We start from the raw sequence: 14,644 nt of genomic DNA on the forward strand, positions 1-14,644 counted from the left end.
GTTGTCAAGTTTAGTCTACTTAAATCTGGAAGAATTCCTAAGCCTTTCTTTGTGTTTTAAGACACTGAGATTTTTGAAGAGCACAGGCCAGTTATTTTGTGGAATGCCTTCAATTTGGGTTTGTCTGACCCTTTGACTATATGACTTTAACTCCTTGGTGCCTCAGTTTTCTTTGTTGTAAATAAATATGAAGACAGTGCTCACCTCATAGAGTCACGGCGAGGAGTAAAGGAGTTAATACGTGTGAAGTGCTCAAGGCTAACTGGACTTGTCGTCCAAAGTTAGCTCTGATCAGTGTCACCCCACTCAGCACATGGGAAAGGACCTCCTTAGTCACAGCTCCACCTCAGGTCCCTAAAATAGTGATGGACGCATTTTGAGGAGAATAAACTAATTTGAACGAGCCACCGGGGTTAAAGTTGCACAGGTACTGGCTAGCGTCCAGCATTACCCCAAGCACACTCTAGTGGTCACTGCAAACATGTACAGAAGGAAGTCAGCCCCACCTGTCTGACAGGCAGCTTCAGTGACCAGTCAAGTGGGAAGGGGGTGCTGCGGCGGCTCAGAGGGTGACAGCTCAGGGCAGCTCCCTCTGGCTGCTTTGGGGAAAGCCCTGGGGCACAGGCAGGTGCAGCCTTGGTATTTCTCATAGTCTCCGTGCGCCTCGGCACTGATGCCAAACCCGTGCCCACACGGCACAACCCAGCTGCCAGGTGCAGCTCTGCAGCTTCCCTCCTCACCGCAGGCCCCCTCTCCTCCTCAGGGGCAGGAGGCAGCCTGGGCAGGGCTTTCCCCGGGGCTCAGGGCACTTTGCAGAGATGCTGCCGACAGAACACAGCAGAGCTCAGCTTCCAAGTGCTTAGCTCAGAGTCGCCTGAGGAGGTAGGTACCATCGTTATTCCTATTTGAACAGTGGGAAAGCTGAGGCGCAAGGAAGGTTATGACTTGTCAAGGGTCACACAGTTAGTGTGTGGCAGAGCTGGCATTTGAACCCTGGCACTCTGTCTCAGGGCCCAAGCACTGGACTCATCTGCTGTGCTGCCAGGCTATGTGCTGCCATCTCTGAGGTGCTAGCAGACCCAGGCGGGAGACGTTACAGAGACTAGGAGACACAGGGGAGGTACACAGATACATACACAAATACCCACAGCAGCACAGAGACAGTAACACGTATGCATGTAATCACATATGTCTGCACCAGGTCCATGAGAGGCGGGACTGTGTCTGTTTATTCCCCCCCCACAACAGTTTTATTCCGTACCCAGCACTGTGCTAGCACACAGTAGCTGCTCAGTAAGAAGCATGACAGTGCACGCCCATGCATCCAAGCACACACATGCATGGATGTGCTCATGTAAATACACACACATATGCATGAGCAGTCACGTGCACGTTTACTGTCTTTAAAAAACCACATTTCCAAAAAAATGGATCATAGCTCAAAACTGAGCTCTGATTTGAATGAAACCCACGAGTCAGAGGCCTGGCGCTCTGTTCTCAATACGACTTCCCCAAGGAAATGGAAGAATGTGAGTGCCCCAGGTTTCACCCACAGGAATCCACGTGGAGCGGCGGAAATTATCCAGACATTATCAGCCCCACAACTGTCACACTCACTTCAGCTGCTGGGGGTGGGGTCTGTGGCCTCCAGGGATCTTGGTCCCTGCCACCTGCAAGGTGCTGGTACCCCCTGGGCTCATACCCGGGCCTGGAACTGCAGAGGAGGATCCCAAACAGAGCCAGCCAGTGGCCCCTCCCCGGCATCAATCCCGTTTAATAAGGAAATTTGAAAGTGTAATCTAATTCCGCAGGATCTCTTTAAATCTCGTTTTCTCAGAAGTAACTTCATTTCGCACGGACACCTCCAGCCCTGTGAGAAGGCCTCCATTTCACACCAGTTTTATCTCCACAATTTCTCGTCTCAGTGCACTCCTGTCCCAGGGCCTCGCCACGCAGCAGGCGAGGCCCGAACTAATAGCATTTCCTACTCATTTGGAATCAAAAGCCAACGAGAACAACTGTTGAAACGCGTGGCTACAGCCACCCAGAGCACACTCATTACTGCCCCTCTGCGCACCCATTCGCAGGCGCCGTGTTTGCTGGGTTAGATGAGGGAGAGAAGTGGGGGCTCCTCTAGCCTCTTAACTCCCCACTCAGGCAGAGAAAGGAAGGCTGGGGGGCTGGGCTCGGCTTGCAGGGTGGTGGTCAGCTCAGTGGAGGGACGGGCACTGCCCCTCCAGGGAGTCTGAGAGAAGAGGTAGGCAGTGTAGACATGAAGATTGTGGGCCCTGCAGACAGACGGTCTCAGATTGAATTCTGGCTCCATCACTTCCCAGCTCTGCCTCAATTTACTCACCTGCTAAATGAGAACAGCCTATTTTAAAGGATTATGCTGAAGATTAAATTAGATAGTGCACATGAAGTGTTTACACCAATATTTGACACAGTAGCTTAACAAAATCAGCTAAGAAAATTTCTGGATCTCTTAGGACCCAACAATTCTACTCCTAGGTATACACCCAAAAGAAATGAGAGCTTACGTCCACCAAAGGAGATGTACAAGAATGTTCATAGGAGTTTTCCTCATAATAGCCCCAAACCAAAAACAACACAAATGTCTATTAACAGTAAAATGGATAATAACTTAGAGTAGATTTATACAATGGAATAGTACACAGCAGTGAAAAAGAATAAGTCACAGATACGGCATGGATGAATCAGACAGCATAATGTTGAATTAAAGAAGCCAGACACCAAAAAGTTACATCCTGTATAATTCTATTTCTACGTAATTCCTGAACAGGCAAAACCCATCTGTGGGGAGAGATGTCAGAATAACGGGGTGATTGTCACCTGGCAGGAGGCGTGAGGAAGGCTGCTGAGGGACCAGAAATGTCCTCCATCTTGATCTGGGTGGTGTTTAAATGGATATGAACATATGTAAAAATTCGGTGAACTGAATATTTGAGACTTGTGCATTTTACTGTCTATGTGTTACATCTCAATTAAAAAAAGAACTAAGATGGAGACTCTTCAGTCGGACTTTATACGCCTCTTCATAAACCCACCATTCACTGAGCACTCACTACAGCTGTTATCTCAGTGAAACCTCATTTTCACACTGAAGTAGTAAAGGATTGCCCCCATTCAACAGATGAGGAAACAGGCCCAGGGAGGCTTGGGCCTTTACCCAAGGTCACACAGCCGGAAGGTTGCAGGGTGGGGGTTGGAGTCCCAGGCCTGACAGACTCCAGAGTTCAAGTTCTCATCCAGCCCACACCCGTGGCCCCCCTGCACAGCCCGGGTGAGGAAGCCTTGCTGGGGCAGCCTTGGGTTCTCCCGTGCCGCTGGAAGCCAGCCGACGCGGGGCAGGGACAGGGGGAGTGCTTAGGGTGGGCCGGGCTAAGACCAGGAGGGATGGTGCCCAGGCAGGGCATTGACTCCCACCATGCTCTGCAGGGTCACAGGCCATTTCTACTCACCTAGTCGTCCTTTAGAAGCTGCTGCGGGTTCTTGAAAGCGCTTCTGGTGGGGCCAAAAAGCAGATATGGACCAGAAACAAAAGACAAAAAGGGCACAAGGACTGGGAAGGGAGCAGGAGGGCTGTGTGGAGGCAGAGTCAAGACGTTTGCATTGCAGCCTTCAGGGGGACAAAGCCTTGAGAAGGCACAGGTCTAGGGCAGGGGTGGGAAGGCTGAGCTGCGAGGGGAGAGCTGGGGGCTCCAGATCATAGCGACAATAGCAAGGGAAGCCTCAATCAACAGCCAAGGGCTTGAGTGTGAATGAGGGGATGGTGGGGGCTGGGGAGGGTCCTGGAGAAGGGCCCAGCTCAGAGTAAGAAAAGTAAAGGAGGTCCAGCACGCTTGCCTTCTCTAGAGTGCCAAGTTCCTCCTGGTCCCCACGGTCCGCCACAGTAGGGAAGGCCACAGGAAAGCACAGCCCAGTCACATCCCCAACGTCAGCCCCTGTAGTCACGTTCGACCACTTGGTAGTACCCCTTACTGAACGCCTGCCGCAGGCCGATTGCTCTGCACTCAGGAACGCTCACCCTCATCAGGACCTGAGCTCAGGGAAATCACACGACCTTCCCAAGGGCATCCTGAGGTGGCCAAGTGGGGTTTCAGACGCAGGCTGCCGGCCGGGAGGCGCACCCCACCCCTTCCTGCTCTATCCAGAGGCGGCATCACCCCACCTTTTCCTAAGCAGTGGGGAAAGCGGACTCCTGCTCGGGCCCTGCCAAAAGAGGCCAGCTCTGAAACACGCCTTACAGGGATGCTGCAGGGCAGAGCGGCCAATGGTCCCCAGAGTCCCTGGAGGAGCCATCTCCTCTGCGGGAGCATGAAGCAGCAGGCATTTTCACAGCGTTTTTTGGGGGAAGCGAGCCTCCTCAGGCACGCTGTGTCCTGGAGCCTGAACCCGTGGGGACCTTCTGTGTTCGGAGACGAAGGGGCTGAGGAGTGGCCACACACATCTCAAGAGTCTTCACTGAGGGAAGCTGAACCCCACACAGCCCGGGGTCGGGCAACAGCTCTCGGGGACCCAGTCAAGAACGTGCAGAGGGGCCTGGACGATGCACCGGGAGGCAGCGGAGCAGGGGCAGAGGAATCTGCGCTCGCAGCCGCACGCCTTTTCTGCAGTTCTCCAGTGAGGGGAACTAAGAAACCTAGGAAGATGCATGTGCTCCCTGTAGCCCGTCACAGGGAAGGATGCTTGAGTGAACTGCGTAGTTGCCTGCAGTGAGTTCTCTTCCATTTCTCCGGTTGTCTCTATAAGGTCCCAGAGATATCTAGAAAACAGTATCTCCAAAATAAGACCCTAGATCTCCTCCCCAAAACCTGTACCCTGACCGCAGGCTTCTCTTCACCGTACTAACACCACCATCCACCCAGATGCTCAGGCCAGAAACCCAGAGTCATCCTCATCCCCTCTCCTCTGCCGATTCCTGGTCCCCATCCAACCTGCTTCATTCTATTTCCAGAGCCACCACCATTTTTCACTGCACCATCAGCACTGCCCCCACCAGCCTTATGTTTCTAGTATCTACAATTCAACTTCACACAGCAGCTGGAGAATCTTTCAAAACCAAGGAGGTCAGGTCACTGCTCAGGTTGAAACTCTTCCTTAACTTCCAGTGGGCTGGGAATCACATCCACACTCTTCATTAAGCCCATGATAGCTTCACATGGTCTGTCCCCTGTCTCCCCTTCCCTTACAGTGTTTCAGCCACACTCCAGATCTCCCTCCTGCCTCAGGGCCTTTGCACATGCTATTTCCCCCTTCCCAGAACACCCTTCCCTGCCTCTTCATGTGGCTGGCTCTTTCTCATCTTTGGGCTTCAGCTTAAAGGTCATCTCAGAGAGGCCTTCCTTGACATCCTTATTTTCTTATTTAAATGACTCCTCAGTCATTTCCTTCTGAGTTTTTATCACAATTTGTAATTGTTTTACTTTTCTGTGATTTTACTTAAGAAAAATGATTGGTTTCTCTCCTAAGAGTACAAACCCCATGAAGGCCTGTTTTGGGGGCTCTGTCTGTCTTGTTCATCATTGTGTCCCCAGCATTGAGTCCCACAGCAGTCACTTTTCACCATCAGTTCAGTTAGTGAATGAAGAGACTGAGCAGAATCTATCCAGATGTCACTGGCAAGAGTCTACTGGCCAGAGTGGGCCGAAGCACACAGGCAGGCCAGAGATGGGAGCCTTCCTCGGGCTTGTTGCTGCCCCATGCCACACCTGTAGCATCTGTAGGCACCTATGGGCACCTGTAGCCACGTGGCCCTAACAAACAAAGCAGATCCAGCTGTGGCAGTGCCCAGGCCCTGCCTGCCACAATCCGGATTTTTGAGAGGCTCATCCCAGGGCTCCAGCTAAGAAAAGACAGCTCTTGTGCAAATATAAACCCTCTACCCCTTAGATAAAGGGGCAGCAACCCGGTCCTTCAGCTTCTACAGATCCAGCAGAAATGATGCCCCCTCCAAACCTCCCCTTGCACATAACTACTCCATCCCAGCCCTCGGCGGGCGGAGGTGGGGCCCCAGAGCTCAGGCATCTGCAGAGCCTCAGCAGCTCTGTCTTGCCCTTCGTGCCTGTGGCCTGGGCACCCCTCCTCCCCTGGCACAGACCTAGCCTCCCCAACTCCCCACCAACAGCCCTCTTGGCTTACAGACATGACCACTCTTCCCTCCTGGCCTAGTCTGAGCTTCTGGGGGCCAGTGGGAGGAAAAAGCCCCTTTTTGCTGCAAAAAACCCCAGGCCTGAGCCTTTCTCCATCTTTAGCCTCCCCCAAGCTCCATCCCATCCTGGGCTGCTGGAGCCAGCCCCCAGGGCCCTTGACAGGATCCTGCTTGGAGCTGCACAGCTGTGGGGACCAGTGTGGAAGCATCTGGAAGCCGCACTCCCCAGACAGCAACTCAGCTGCTCCCTGGGCACCCGCAAAGCCCGCCTCACCCATCTAATGAAACAGGGTTCCCAAGAGGCCTGCAATCTCCGCAGAGGAGGAGGACGGCACGGCCTCACAGACGAGTCTCAATTTCACAGCATCAGGGATGCGAGCACCAGCGCGCTGAACCAGAAAACGAGAGTCTGGCAGGAGCTACAGACACACCGTGAGCGCCAGGGGATCGGAGATTAGGGCCCTTCAAAATCAATTTTGAATTCAAACTTTTAAATGTGTTCTCCAGACCTGAGGAGGAGACCCTCCAGGCAGGCTTGGCCTAGCCAGCCACTGGGTCCTGCTTCCTTCTCGAAGTAGCCAGAGCCCATCTGCTAGCCACTTGGCTGGATGAGGGAAGGGAGGGTGAGGGGGCTAGGAGGCAGGCTCCTGACCCCTCCCCCAGGAGCCTCAGGAATGGAGCCCCTTGGTGCCTGCTGGAAGTGCTGCCCTGGGGCCTCCTGGTGAGGCCTTGGGGGCTGCCCCATCCTCCTTGCAGACCTGGATGAGAGAAGCTGAAGGCAAGTCCCACGTAGGCCACGTCCCCTTTCACCCCCAACCTGGCTGAGGAGGCTCATGGGGCACCAGTAGATGAAGCCATACGAGCTTCAGAGTCAGACAGGAGGGATGTGTATCCTAGACCAGCCACGGGATCCCAGGGAGAGGATTTTGGTTCGGAAGTGAATTTCCCTTCCGGAAACCTGGTGGGAGAAAGCTTGCTGCAAGGGTCTCGGAGCTCAGGCTCTGTTCAGTGAGAGTGTCCCGAAGCTCCCCAAAGCAAAGAGAGAGAAACTGTCATCTGGGGTGGGAGTCAGCAGGGTAGCCTGGCTGCTGGGAAAGACACTGTGGCCACAGGCTGTATTATCCGAGGCCTGGTGTCTACAGCCAGGGAGCTGACAATCACACCGTCTGTCACCCATCAACCACGTGTGGAGTACCGAGTACCATTCTGGGCCCAGCACTATGAGGTGGACAGGGAGACACAGGGCAGCGGGCCCATCAGGAAGCTGAGCAGAGCAGACTGCTCCAGGCAATGCTTGGAGGAGGCCCCAGGGGCCAAATAGGAGAGCCTTGGAAAGCCTGGCTAGCGGAGGATGCTCCTGGCAGCCCAGCCACGGCCCCCGTGCTCCTGCCTGGGTCCCTGCTCAGCCACATTTTTTTCCTCCAAGCCTACCATCAGCCCATGCTGATGCCTTCCCCATCTCTGGGTGGAGAAGCTGGTCCATGCCAAGCCTCTTTCACCCCAATGACCTCACAGTTCCTGCCCCCCAGTGCTCCAAACCCCAGGCTACACTCCCGAGACACAAACATGAGTGACTGTGAACCACTTCCCCTGAGAGGCAAGAGAAGGGGGAGCCAAAACCTTGGCCCACAGAGACCTCAGAGGGAACCCCTTCTGGAATGAAGAGCACTGGGAACGGGCTGGGGTCACTCGACCACATATGGGAGAGAGGCTCCCCACCCCACCCCCAACCCCTAGCTTGGGAGTGGGCTGCCGGCTCTACAAGGAAATTACAACATGGGCCCGGGTAATGCTCCTTTTAGTTACAGCATAAACTGCGGCAATAAAGCGTACCTGGGGAATGTTTAGAGAAAGCACTAATGATTTCTTCCCCAGTGGTTAATAAATTCACTTCCAGATCAATTTGTTCGCGATAGAGCCCGGCGAGCGGAACCCGCGCGGCGGGCACAGCCGACTGTGTCTTTTTCAGTATAAATGATTTATTACAATGATTAGCGGCACATAAACAATTTAAAATACAACGCTAATTAGTTTGGGGAAGAAAGGAGGGGAAAAGCCACCCTGCCTCTCTCCCCATTATGTTCTACTTCCCTAAGTGTGTACTTTTTAATTAAATCCAAATGTCACAATAAATTTAAAGTGTTTTATTACCACTCGGGCTAACGAAGGCAGTCATGCAGCCCCCTCTCAGGCAGCTGCGGGCTGAGCTGGGGTGAGGATTGGGGCACCAGCAGGGTCTGCCCGCAAACTCTCCTGGGGACGGGAGATCTTCAGGAGACCCCTAGAAACCTCTCCTGGTTTCTGGCGCCCCAGGTGGGAAGATGCTGAGACGGCTGGGGGGCGGCCACCTTCTCTCACCTTCCTGATCAACCCAAGTGATAGCTCCTTCTTAACTGCAGCCCTGACGAGCCCGGAAGCCAGCCACTTCTCCTCAGTGGCCTCACAATATCCTGCACCCTCTTCAAGCCCTCCTCGAACGCTCCATAACCTCGTACCTAACACCTCTGCACTCTTGGCACCAAGCTTGGCACTTCCTATACAACATTACCAAGTTCTCGGTCCAGTGCTATGAGTAGTAATTATTGCTTCCATTTTATGGATGGGGACATCGAGGCTTAGAGAGATGAAACAACTTATCCAAAGTCACACAGCTAAAAAGTGGACTTTAGCAAAGTCTTTATTCCTATAGCACTGTTCTGCCTCAGAGCCCACATCTGGCCACATCTGGGCCCTGATTTCCCTGCACCTGGGATGGGGCATAGAACATGGTGGCTGCTCAGGCAGGGCTCTCCGGAGTATAGAGCTCCCCCTCGCCCAGAAACACATTTGAGGCAGGAGTTCAGGCCAACGAGCTGGACTCTGATGAGTCTGAGTTCAAGTTCAGGCTCTGCCACTGACCCACAAGGTAAACTCAGTCAAGTCCTTCAGCCTCCTGAGCTTCAACTTCCCCAGCAGCAAAACTGGAGTGACGACACCCGACTCCGCAGCAGGGCTAAGGAACCAGAGCAGCTACAATGAGCAGAATGCTTTGCAGTCCTTGACACGCTGTCTAAGTAGGAATTACTAACAGAAGCCCTTAAGATGAGCAGGGATCCGTAAGAACCCCATTTCACAGATCAGAACACTGAAGCCAGCAGGGGGAAGGACTTCCCCAAGGTTCCTCAGACCCTCAGGAGCCCACCCAGGACCAGGCTGCAGGCAAACCCCCCTTCTGGAAGCTCAGCCATCCAAGGATGGTTTCTCTCCCAAACACTCTTGCACTGTTTATTTGAAATTAAAAACAAATATCCCAAAACACAGAGTTACCATATGACCCAACAATTCCATTTTTAAATACATACTCAAGCAAATAAAAACATAGGTCCACACAAAATCCTGTCTACGAATGTTCATAGCAGCATTATTCGTAGTAGCTAAAAAGTCGAAACAATCCAAATGCCCATCAACAGATGGATGGATAATTAAAATGTGGTATATCCATACAATGGAATATTATCTGGCCATAAAAAGGAAGTAAGTACTGATACATGCTACAACATGGAAGAACCTTGAAAACATCATGCTAGGAAAGAAGGCAGCCACAAAGACCACATCTTGTATGATTCCATTTATATGAAATGTCCAGAACAGGCAAATCCATAGAGAGAGAAAGTAGATTAGTGGTTGCCGGGAAGGGGGGTGAATAGGGAGTGACTTCTAACAGGTATGGAGTTTCTTTTTAGGGTGATGGAAATGTTCTTGAATTAGATAATGGTGATGGTTGCACAACTGTAAATATACTAAAAACCACTGAATTGTACACTTTAAAAAAGTAAATTTTGTTGCATGCAAATAATATCTCAATAAAGTTGTTATAAAGCAAATCAAAACAAACACTTCTTTGAGAACAGAAGACATCAGTTCATGAAAATTAAGTCCTAGGGTCAGGGGAGGGGGCCTGGGAGGCCCAGCAGCCAGCCCCCACGGGGAGGCACGGCCCTGGTCACCCCATCTCCTGTCAGCTGCTCCATAGAGAGGAAAGGGCTCCAGAGCACCCCCTTGCCTCCCTCCCCAGTCCCCCCATCCAGAAACCTGACCGCACCCACTTTCCCATCCCTGCTCTCCAGGAAACTCAGACCCTACTGGATCTGTCACTCTTCTCTGACTCATCTGCTTCCACCACTGCAGTCATGCTTTGTCTTCCCACATCTCTCCTTGCTGAAATTTCTGCATCCTCCGAGGCCTGTGCCCTACCTGCAATGCCCTACCTGCAAACTGGGCATGCCCATGGGGGAGGGTCCCTCTTTCAGACCTTGAGCTTGTCCTACGTTGGGTACCACAAGTCATGGTATGTGCATAAAGAATAGGACCCAAGTGAGGCCCTCCAGGCCCCCATCTGAGGTTCAGTAAGGAGTGCTGCCCTCTCTCAGGGCCTGTGAGCCCTGCTGGGGACAGGGGTGTGCAAGCTCAGATCCAGGCCACAGAGGCCAGGACAGAAGGCAACAAGGCTGCCTTTGAGGCACATGAAAACTGCTGGAGTGAGAGAGTGCAGTACCCAGGCTGGGGACAGCTCCCTTTGTCTAATTTGGCTAATCTGAGAGGGTGACTCAAGAATATGAGGCATCCTGGCCAACAGGGGCTGCCAGGCCCACACTGTGGCAGGTGCACCCAACTGCTCCCGAGTCTTGGGGGATGACCATGGTTAGGCTGAGGGTCACTGTGGCACCTTGGCCTCATCTCAGCAGACAGACCAGACTCCAAGTCTTTCACATGTGGGAAGAGCCCCATGGAGGGGACAGGACAGCTCTGGCCCCTTGAGGGGGATATCTTGGCCATGGGCAAATGGACAAATGCCCATTTTCTTGGCACACGGCTGGTTCCATGAGTCTTCGTGGCTTCATCATGGGATGCTGTCTCAGGAAGCTGCCTCTTAGGGAAACTATCCCTGAACTTCTCCAAACTTCCCTTCCAAAGTCCTACGGGGTCTGGGGCTGAGAGGACCTCCACGGCTAAGGGATGCCAGGGGGAGGGCTGGCAGGTACCCATCACTTTATGCAGCCACTGCGTTCTCACCAACAATTCCTCAGGTGGGCACAGCGCTGCCCAGCTGGCAAAACACATGAAAACATTTCCCCCTACTTGAGTTTGCAGGGGACAGGGAGGATGCTCTGGGCCCTAATCTATGTGTGAGGAAACAGGCTCAGAGAAGCTAAGTGGCTTGCCCAAGGTCACACAGCAGTGGGTGGTAGAAAAAGACTTGCCTGAGATCTCATTGTCAGAGGATGGCAGAGCAGGACTGGAATCCAAAGGCCACACTTCTTACCCCCCTCCCAAGTCCAAAGAAAAGCACCTCTGCAGTAACTTATCACACCCTCATACAGCTGCTGATTCTTTTAAAGAATTTTAAAGATTTCAGATCTGCATGTGTCTGGGCTGGTGCTGTTGGGGTTTCTCTCCTCTTAGGGGAGGGGATCCAAGGCCTTCACCCTGGAAGGGAGGGCAGAGCTCCTGGGAGTGTGGGCCATGGGGAGAAGAGTGTGTAGCCCTGAGACAGGACGGAGGGGGCCAGGTGGGTCTCTAGGTCCCAGGCAGCCCGGCAGGGGTGGCGCCATCACAGACGCCCCTGAGGGACAGCTCACAGTAGAGGCAAGGCCTTCAGTCATTTGGACCACACAGAGGTGCTCTGTGGCCTCAGCTCAAGTTCTGCTCTTCTCTGGGCTGATCTTAGTTATACATAATTAGAGGGTGGACTGTATTAGACACAGATAAGGGTAGGGAGACCCTTATTCTGGGAAAGGGTTAGCCTCTTTCCTAGAATCAGGAGCTCTCATGGAAGCCAGCCCAAGAAAGAAAACAGGCTGGGAACTGGGAAGGCCAAGAAACTCTTTATAGACAGATCATGTGAGGCCAGAGGAGTGAGGAACTGGCCTATGGGTGGCTGGGCAGGCCTAGACTTGCGGCTTCTCTGCCCTGGTGTGCTCCTGCCTGCTGCAGGGCCTCGTGCTTCGGCTGTCTCCTTTGGAGCCTAGAAAGCCAGGATCTTGGTCCAGTCATGGGGCAGCAACAGAAGAGGAAGGGTAGGGTTGGGGAAGCCTCAGGCCAAGGCTGGGTAAGATCAAGCTTCCCGCCAGGGAGTCTGGTCTGCCTGCCCAGGGCTCAACTCCAGGAGTTCAGGCCCTGCTACTGGTAGCTGAGAGGCTCCAGCCAGGATCTTGAACACCGGGAGACTCAGATGAGCCCCTACATTCCCAAGGCCACAGCTCCAGCCATGCCCTCTGCCATTTCTCTCCTGGACTTCAACTGCCTCCTTTCTGACCATCCAGACCTCCCCCCACCCCAACCCCTGCACCCCCTATCCCAAGATCCAGACTACAAGCTCAGAAGGAAACCAAAGGAAGGAAGGAGGGAAGGAGCAGATGGCAGTGGAGGGGTGGAGAGGGTCACCCCTAAAGTTCAAAAGGAAGAACCCTTCCCTCCCACCTCATGCGCTGTTTATTCTGCCCCTAGTTTTATCTCCAAACAATTTAGTCTTCCCAGAGTAGCTGTGGTGTCACGATATACTTGGTCTTTGTCCCAGTTCCTGGCATACAGCTCCTAAAATCCTAGGAATTTCCTGAGTGATAGGGTTGGCTCCTGGTATTCATAAGGGGCCCCTTTTGAGCACACCTGAGTTTATGCTAATGAGGTGACTTAGGGTGGGGCCCCTAGATGGTCTCTGGATGGGGTCACCAGAAAGACTGAGTGATGAGAGGGCAGGAGCTTTCAGCCCTACCCTCCCACTGGCCTCTGGAAAGGCAGGGAGGTGGCTGGAGATGAAGCTCTATAAAAAGTCTTGAATGACACTTGATGAGCTCTGGGTGGGTGAACACATCCACTAGCCAGGAGGGTGACACACTCCAGTTCCACAGGGACAGAAGCTCCTGTGCTCAGGACCCTTCTGGACCTCGTCCTACATACCTCTTCAACTGGCCGTTCACCTGTATCCTGTATAATAAACTGGTAAATGTAAGTAAATGTTTCCCCTGGGCTTTGTGAGCCATTCCACACATTGTCTAACCTGAGGAGGGGATGGTCGGAACCCTCATTTATAGCAGGTCACTCAGAAGTGCAAGTGACAACCTGGACGTGCAATTGGCCTCTGAAGTGGGGGCGGTCTTGTGGAACTGAGCCTTTAACCACTGGCATGTGATGCTACCTCTGGGCAGACAGTGTCAGAATGGAGTTAAATTTGTAGGACACCCAGTCGGTGACCTCTGAGAATTGGAGAATTGTTTAATGGTGCTGGAAAACACTCCAGAGTAGCCCAAATGATCTTAATAAAATGTCAATCTGTCCTCTCTCCGGGACAAAGGGATCTTTATGACTCTCTCTGTGCCCCTCCCGACCTCCTTCACCTGTTGACTGGCTCATTCATTCACTAGTCACTTAACAAACTTACTCAGCATCTCCTACTAGGCGCTAGGCCCTAACACCTATATTTTGACAAGAATTATAACAACACTGATGACTTTTCATCAAGAAAGTAGTTCTTAATGAGCTTCAGTAAATTAATTTCACTCCTTGATCAATTCTCCATTCACTAGTGTCAAACCATTTCTTCCTCCTTCCCCATTTTATTTTATTGGAATTATTTTCATTGGGATCAATTATTTTTAAATTTTTAAGTGACTATTTGGTTGGTGATCAGTTTTTGGCTCATATCAAATGTTACAAACTAGAGCTTTGGCCACTGTTGAGATTTCTTTTGTGGTAATTATTTCTACCAGAAAATATTTCCTCAGCCAACTTCAGCAGATCTAAATTTTATCAGGAAGATTTGAGTCCTCTGTCAATTTTTAGTCAATAACATATTTTACCAGGTGCAGTCTTAGCTGTTGCCAAGTTTGCTTTGTGTTCATTATTTCAAACAATTTTCATTTTTTCCTGGATCTTTTTTTTTTTTTACATTTTCAATAATACTAATGAGATGTTATTCTCACATATAAGGCATATTTTAGCACTGATCTGATAAAGCATTCTCAGGATCAAAGAGTGGTGTGAAAACATCACTGGGGCAAAAAGGCAGGTCAACACATCACACTCTGCACTTGAGCTGAGTACCAGGTCAGATCCTGGCGCCTGAGGGAGCCCTGCCCACTGCCCTCTGCTCCACCAGAGCCCAAGCCCCTGCCAAGACACCTTGCAGATGGCAAACAGGTTCTGGCTGGGATGAGAGCAGTTGCCTGCAAGAGAGCCTCTGATTGACAGGCAGAGAGATGGGTGCAACTCTGATGTTGCATCTGAGGTTGGATGCAGCCTCTGCTGGGCCCCAGATGTGTCTACTCAAAAGTAGCTCAGAGACACCCAGCTGAGAGAGGAAGCAGATGCTTCTTGGAGCCTTAGTTTCTTCCTCCCCGCCTGCCCATACAAGGAGGTAATTGACCAAGGTCCTCTCTGAGGGCCTCTCTGAGGTAATTGACCAAGGTCTGAGGCTGTGACTTCCGCTCACTGGCC

At 52.1% G+C, this 14,644-nt stretch overlaps 1 protein-coding gene and 1 long non-coding RNA gene across 8 annotated transcripts in view; one reads left to right on the plus strand and one right to left on the minus strand.

The window, feature by feature from the left end:
• LOC102149611 (uncharacterized) overlaps positions 1-2,961 on the plus strand; it is a 61,960-nt gene extending 58,999 nt beyond the window's left edge. For all 4 annotated transcript variants that reach the window (XR_011440696.1, XR_011440695.1, XR_011440697.1 and 1 more), the window contains 2 exons: positions 764-882; positions 2,804-2,961. This is a non-coding gene — a long non-coding RNA (uncharacterized lncRNA). The remainder of the gene's footprint in view (positions 1-763; positions 883-2,803) is intronic.
• The window catches only part of LMO1 (LIM domain only 1), a 41,382-nt gene that overhangs the window by 10,242 nt on the left and 16,496 nt on the right, over positions 1-14,644 (minus strand). The gene's annotated exons all lie outside the window — the stretch shown is intronic.

Source organism: Equus caballus, chromosome 7 (genome assembly GCF_041296265.1).
Source record: "Equus caballus isolate H_3958 breed thoroughbred chromosome 7, TB-T2T, whole genome shotgun sequence".
In the NCBI taxonomy this organism is placed as follows: domain Eukaryota; kingdom Metazoa; phylum Chordata; class Mammalia; order Perissodactyla; family Equidae; genus Equus; species Equus caballus.